At 35.0% G+C, this 7,402-nt stretch overlaps 1 long non-coding RNA gene across 1 annotated transcript; it reads left to right on the top strand.

Annotated features, from left to right (window-relative positions):
- Positions 1-1,269: 1,269 nt before the first annotated feature.
- LOC127084579 (uncharacterized) lies at positions 1,270-1,619 on the top strand. The gene is made up of 2 exons (XR_007788754.1): positions 1,270-1,375; positions 1,516-1,619. It is a non-coding gene; the product is annotated as an uncharacterized LOC127084579 (long non-coding RNA).
- The last annotated feature ends 5,783 nt before the right edge of the window (positions 1,620-7,402 follow it).

The raw sequence follows: 7,402 nt of genomic DNA, 5'->3' as shown, positions 1-7,402 counted from the left end.
GATTGAGAAAGGGTTTGACGAAACCACATTAACAATTTTAGACGATGGCGAGAGTTAAGATAGGCGAGGCATACGTCTCGAATCCTAGTCTCAGGAGTGCGTGGTATACACCACGTTCCATTTCCATCTTATTGAAAAGGTCTTAACTATGAATTAATATTTTTTGAGTTTTTTATTAGAAAAAATGGCTTTACGTTGGATCAAGCATTTGATGAAGTTTGAAAAGAATGGAATAGAACAGGAGGGATAAATGAATTGATTTGTTTATTGAGAAAATACTCGACGTTGGATCGAGTCATATTTTTGTATTTTTTGGAAATGGTTGATTTTATTCTTGTGTTAGTATCTAACTAAACAGTCAAACACATAAAGAAATAAAACAGTACAAAATTATTACACATCGGGGAAGAGGGGTACATTTTGTCAAATGGGGATTCAAAATCATGAAATAATTAAATCGGGCCCAAACAACAAATAATGCAATGCATGAGTGTAAGTGCAAGAGAACCGGCTCATTGTAAGAAAGCCCAAGAGTAAGCTATGTGAGGTTGATGGCGATGCTTAAAAGCAATCGACTTACAAGGGTATGGAAATGGGCTCGACATTGAATCGAGAAAAATATGATTTTAATAGTTTAAAATGGTTTTGAATGAATGATGAAATTAAAAGAAAGCAGATCAACCATGAGTATAATAAAAACATAAACATAAAATAAAATGCTAAAATAAAATAAAATGCTACAATACGGGTATTGAACCCACTACACTAAAGACCCAGAAATCAACCCTCTCCACCAGACCACTCATGACTAGTTATTATTTTGCTGCTAGTTTGGATAAATAAACTAAGATATATTTAAAATTAGAATTAAAATAAAAAACTAATAAAAAAGAAATTTGTTGGACTACCAATAATTAAACCCAGTCGCTTGGCTGTTGGGTTTTTCAATGGGAATATGAATTGAAAAGGAGGAAATATTTATTAACTAATATTAACTAAAACTTAGGAAGTTTAAACAAACTTTAAATGATTTTTTCAAAATTTACTCTGTTTAAAACGAATTAAAGAAAAAAAAACAATTTGGAATAGTAACAGAACCGTTCTCTCCCAATCTCACTTTTCTCTAACACTCTCAAACAATCGCCTTCCACCTCAGCATCTCTCTCAATCGAAATCTCTCTCTGCTCTCAAAATCGCCCATCACCCCTCGCCCTTCTCTCTCAGTCTCACGATTCGCTCACACCTCAGCAACTCTCTTAATCGCTCTCATCGCTTACCCATCGCTCAACCTCGTTAACCAGAGAGAGTGCAAACCCATGGTTTTAAAGAGAGAAGTCAAGCGGGAATCTCACCTTTGGCAACGACAATGAATCAGGTGAGCTTGAAACTATCTCCTCTCTTCCAATACTGGCCTTTTACTTTGATTTCTGGGATTTAGGGTCTTTGTCTTTGAAACCTCTTCGTCGTTCCAATTTTTTTCTTCACTGATTCGCCTCTCCCTATTTATGTTCACAGCTTAGGGTTTCGAATTGGTCCCTTCTTCCAAAAGAGTATCTCTGTAACCTCCTTTCTGATGTGCTCAGTTCGGATTGGCTTGTTTAATGCTAAAACCGAAAACGGTATTCTGAACTCACCCTTTCTTCTTCATTTTTGTCTCTATGCCAAATTGGGATATTTTCTTGGAATTTAACCGACTTGGTAATTAATTTGTTTGTGTTTTTTTTTACTGCAGTGAATTTCTTGTAACAGGGAGGTTGCTAATTGCTGTCGAAATCAGGTTTTGTTGCATCGAGGATGCATAACCTAAATCGGATAAAATTTGGACAGTTCTTGGCTACTGTTATGAGAGCAGCATTTGTCATCTGGTGTCAGAAGTAGAGTAACGAGTGGAGCTTTGGGCATCCCTTTGATATCGCAACAAGTCCTACTTCGGTAACAGCTGCTTGATTTCCAAATGGTGCCGATGGAAATACCCTCAATTCTTGCAACTCTTTACATATAGTAGCTACAACAACTAGCCATTTGTCTCCAATGCAATCCATTATCCATAAGCGCTTGCAGTTTGTCGCAATGGCGGATAAGTTTAATAGCTCAGCGCCCTGAATGCTTGCTGCATAGCTCAAGTTCAAGGATGTTAAGTTTTGAACTATAGATTATTATGCTTTAGTTTGGTTTGTCATTTATATTTGTGCATGGCCATTTGATGTATGATCTGTTTTGGACAGGAAGTTTCTAGGATGGAGGCTTGTACAAAGCAAACTGCATCCAAAGTCATAACCACATAGTTTGGCCTACAGAATATTGGCCTAACCAGGATCATCAAGGCAATTGCAAACTGTTTGACAAGCCTTGGCCAGCAGCAGGATCAAGAACCGAGTAATCAAACTTTCCAATATGTCAAGGATGAGGTAAGTTTCTACTGGTTTGTAATTTCTCAAGTTTCTACTGGTTTGGCGATTCTACATTTGTTCATCAATTTGTTTGCTAGGTTTTTCCGTAACAGCTGGCAGATGTGGTGCAATGATCATCTGGTGCGGAGACGATCTCAAATTCATTACACAACCTTGCCTCCCAAGAGGAAAACTGTGGACCTCCCTTTCCTTCAAGAAACTCAGGTGCCAGGGTAACATGTACACGGACCGGTTGAACACGACCTTGGATTGGACCATCTTTGACGGTTTTTGCTTTCATCAAATAGCTTTGCCACTGGTATCTCACCAATGTTGTTTAAAGGTTTCATTTTGGATTTGTATTCTAGTTCCTGAATGATTTCCCGAATAACATAATAACTGCCACGAACCCTTTTTTTTGGTATGCTTTATTGCAGAGAGTTTTCCAGCATTCTCGGATGGATACCATAGCTCTCCGTTCATGTTTCGGAACCCTCTGTCCTCTCTTCCAACGGATATCTGAAGTTTCTGAAGGAACACAAGCAGCAGCATGTGACCATCCACGCCACTGAAACTTTGATGATCCAACAGAATCACAAATCTCAATGGACAAGTGATCGCAATTGGGATTGACGTTGAGAATTGAGTGGAGGGAGGAGCATGAGATGAGAAGCTTCTTTCTCATACTGACGATTACGCTGTTCTTCGATAAGCTTTTCTGCAACTCCAGCTGCTATGTAAAGCAAGGGCTGTTTCTCAAAGCCCAAACACAACAGAGAGAGGTGGACGGTTCACCACCGGAATTTCTTGAATCAAATCTCCGGTTGAAATGGTTCCGTCTGAGCAACAGTCTTCTTTCTTTATTTTATTTTTTTTGTAAAGAATGTAGAAAACAATTGATGAATAGAGTAAATCGGAATTCACAGTACTGTTACATGGACTGTACGTTGCATATCATTTCCAAATACTTATCTAGACTCATTCACAGTATCACAATCCTACCAAAATTGTTACAATGCAAGCTTAAACCTTTCTGAAACACACTCACGTAAACCAATTGTTATTGTCAAAATTTTCATTCAAGAGATACCAAAGAACATATATAACTTTAAGCAACTGGCAAAACAAAATTTTAGAGCGTGGAGTCCTCTCCGGTACATTGGTTGTCCATTCTCATACTGCTTAAGCTATAAGCATACAAATAGTCACCATTAAGTGTCATGCCCACATGCAGCAACTAGAAAGTAGAGTTTAGACATGTGATGACCCACTGAATATGGTTTCCCATGGTCTATCTGATGCGGCTGAGTAAACCGATGAAGTTTTATTCCTTTTTAAAAATCAAACTTAGGTAACTCTCCATGAATTGATGTATATCCAAATTGTCCATTTTCTCCCAGTCCAACAAAATCATCATTCTTAGTCATATTAAACTCGCGTGCTTCTTTCACCGTCCTTGAGACCACTAGTTGGTAAAATTTCTCATGTCTTAGATGTTGCACTTCCCGACGTTGCCCCTAAGGCCATCAAAGGCATAGTTGGACAGAAGACATGTGGAAAATTATTTTAATCATGCATGAATGAAATGATTGTAACATGAATAAAAGATCTTTCAATATGGAGTGAAGAGTTTAAACGTGAAATGGTCATGAGGAGGAATGCAGATGACTGATTGATGAAAAATAAAATAAAATAAAAATTCAGGGCCAAAATCGGGGTATGACAATATATATATAGATATTAGTTCATATTTTAAAATTAAAGAGAAGTGTCAGTGTCATATTAAACAACTTTAGAGAAGATAATTGAAGTTTTCTTTGAATACAATAACAATAAGAACAGAATTATAATTCATAATCAGATTTTAGATTTTATTGAAATATTCACCGTGATATAAATAACATTCAATGAATTCTTGTTTACAAAGCATCAAAATACAAAATTGTAAACATGAAATGTATGGATAAAAGGTTTATTTACCGTTAACACTAATTCAACATATAAATTAATTTATTTATTAAAAGAGCATTACCTTAAATTTATGCTCGGACATTTATCTTTTTCTCTTCCCTCCATTATGATAGGATTCTTTACGACATACAAATATACTTTCTTTTAAAATTGTGTCATTATCATGACAAAATATATGAAACACACATTGTTTGACACCACAGAAATAGTGAGTTTAATCCATGGAGTCAAGTTTTAAAATGAAAAATCTTTTGACACCACAAAATATACAATTGATTTCCTTATTTACTATTAGTAGTAGTTTATTATATAACTTTGTAGTGACATCATATGTTTCATATCTTTTTAAATCTAAGGTTGTCAAATCAAGAATTCGAGCAAAATTGTTTGTTTCTTCAATACTTCAATAAACGTAAAGAGATTCATTCTATTAACAAGGTTACTATATTAGAGTTTACAATCAATTCAACCTAAAATAAATATTTAAACTTGTGAAATCGTATGATTCTATACACATGGTATTAACAATCCTGAATGCATCAATATTTTAACATAAAAATATAGATTTTGAAGTTAAAAAATTGAATTTTTTTTTAAATATCCAGAATTTAAAAAAAAAATCCAAAATACACCATTTCTAAAAAAAAATTATAAAAATGGCCATTTTTGGCCCTAAACTACACCTATGCGCCACCCTAGTTGGCGCCTACCCTTAAGGGGTAGGGCAAGTCGCCACTAGGAGTGGCGCCTACACTCTTTCTATTTTTTTTTTCTTTTAATATGTTTTTTTTTTTTAATTTTTTTTTAATTAATGAGTTTATATTTTTTATAAATTATATAAATTTATATTAACACATATATATAAATAAAATTATTTACAAGATATATATATATATTAATTTATATATATATATATATATTAATTTATATATATATATTAATTTAATTTATAAATAATTAAATTTATTTATAATTTTTTGAAAAAAAAATTAATTTATATACGTGTAATATATATATATATATATATATATATATATATATATATATATATATATATATATATATATATATATATATATATATATATATATATATATATATATATATATATATATATATATATATATATATATATATATATATATATATATATATATATATATATATATATATATATATATATATATATATATATATATATATATATATATATATATATATATATATATATATATATATATATAAAGATATGATAGACAATATCTTTAAAGATAAAGATAAAGATATAAAGATAATAAACAGAAAATATTTTTATTTAAATAATAGACAAGACAAATATTACATATGATGCAGTCTCTGGTACGATCCGCACGGGGGAGGTCTAATTACTCGCCTAGACGGTTCACGTGGTGGTGGTGCTTCCCTATTACCACCCCTAGTCCTAACGCGTCCCCTTGCCGTTTGCCGTTGTGGTTGGGTCGAAGTCCCTTCAGTGCTGTAGGAAAGACGGGTCCCCTCTGCGCCCTCAAAGCTTTGTCTCGGTGGGACAAACTGACTTCTGCTGGGTGCGCCCTCGAATTGTGGTCTTTCGTAGTTTAGGGTTGAATCGGGTTGGCCAAAGAACAATGTTTGTTGTGGTGTGTAGTAGTCTTGTTGGTAATCCTCTTGTATACCCGTGTCGGGGCTAGGTGGAGGACTGGAAGAGCTCGGGACATTGTCGTGATGGAAGTGTTGGGATTGGTGGAAGTGGGGGGATTGATATTGTGGTAGGTGTTGGGACTGTTGATGGTGGTGGGAATGTTGAGTTTGGTGTTGGTAATCTTCATGGTATTGGGGTTGAGTTTGTGGTATGTATTGTTGATTTGGTTGGGGGGTGGACATGTGTTGTGGTGGTTGTTGTTGGTAATATGGTGGTGGTGGTTGTTGTTGGTAATAAGGTGGTGGTGGTTGTTGTTCGTAAAATGGTGGTGGTGGTTGTTGTTGGTAATAAGGTGGTGGTTGTTATTGTTGGGAATATTGTGGTGGTTGTTGTTGGAAATATGGTTGTTGCATCCGGGGATCGTCCAAATAGAACGGGTCAGACACAATCATTTCTGGATTTGTATTTGCTCTATAACAATCCACATATTCCCTTGTCGGCTTCATTTCGTTGGGCGCCACCGGAAATTGTAGAACATAGTGGGCACGGTCTTTCCACATTTTACGAAACTCCTTAGCAACTTCCTTCCAATTTTGGGCATACCACTGGTGGCTGACTTTTTTTAGATGCCAAGGTTCCATAGACATTGGGGGGCCTGGGATTTCTTGATGCATTCTGAATTGCAGCTTGACACGGTCACTTTGGTGCATCTCCACAGTGGTGAACCGCATTATGGCCGTTTTTGCTGTCCAAACAGCTGCATCTTCGGGGTTGGGTTGATGTTCCAATCCCAAATATGGCCTCCAAATAAACTGCAAAGAAAAAAGCAAATATGTTATTTATCGAGAATGCATGATATTAATAAATCAGTTAGAAGCTGAGTGATTTAGTGGTAATACATCTTGTGCTCGGAGACGATCCAAGAGTTGACGATAAAATATAATTTTATTTTTGGGGGTAAGACTGTAATCCAGTCCGGTTGTAATGAACCTAAACAAAAAAAGATAAATAATATTATTTACAAATATTTATAGAATAAATATACAAAATGAAATAACATCATAAATTTACCTAGTTGCGTATGGGAAGGAGTAGACATTAGGATTTTCTGGGGCTAGCCTCGGCAATCTCCACCACCCCCATGTTTGGAGCAAAAAGGCACATCCAGAAAATGTACAGTGCTCATTTTGTGCATTTTTACACAAAGAGCTATATAGGAATGCTAATACAGCAGAACCCCAACTATATGTGCTTATTCTATCAATGTCCCCGAGCAAACTCAAGTACATAAAGTTTATGCTATTTCCCGTCCCTTCGGGAAATAGCAAGTTCCCAAACAATAGCATAATGTAAACTCGGGTTTTTATGACTTTTTCTTGTTCGGAGGATTCCTCAGTCAAAG

Source organism: Lathyrus oleraceus, chromosome 1 (genome assembly GCF_024323335.1).
Source record: "Lathyrus oleraceus cultivar Zhongwan6 chromosome 1, CAAS_Psat_ZW6_1.0, whole genome shotgun sequence".
NCBI lineage: Eukaryota > Viridiplantae > Streptophyta > Magnoliopsida > Fabales > Fabaceae > Lathyrus > Lathyrus oleraceus.
The sequence above is the reverse complement of the archived record's forward strand: the minus strand, read 5'-3'. Positions and strand labels throughout refer to the sequence as shown.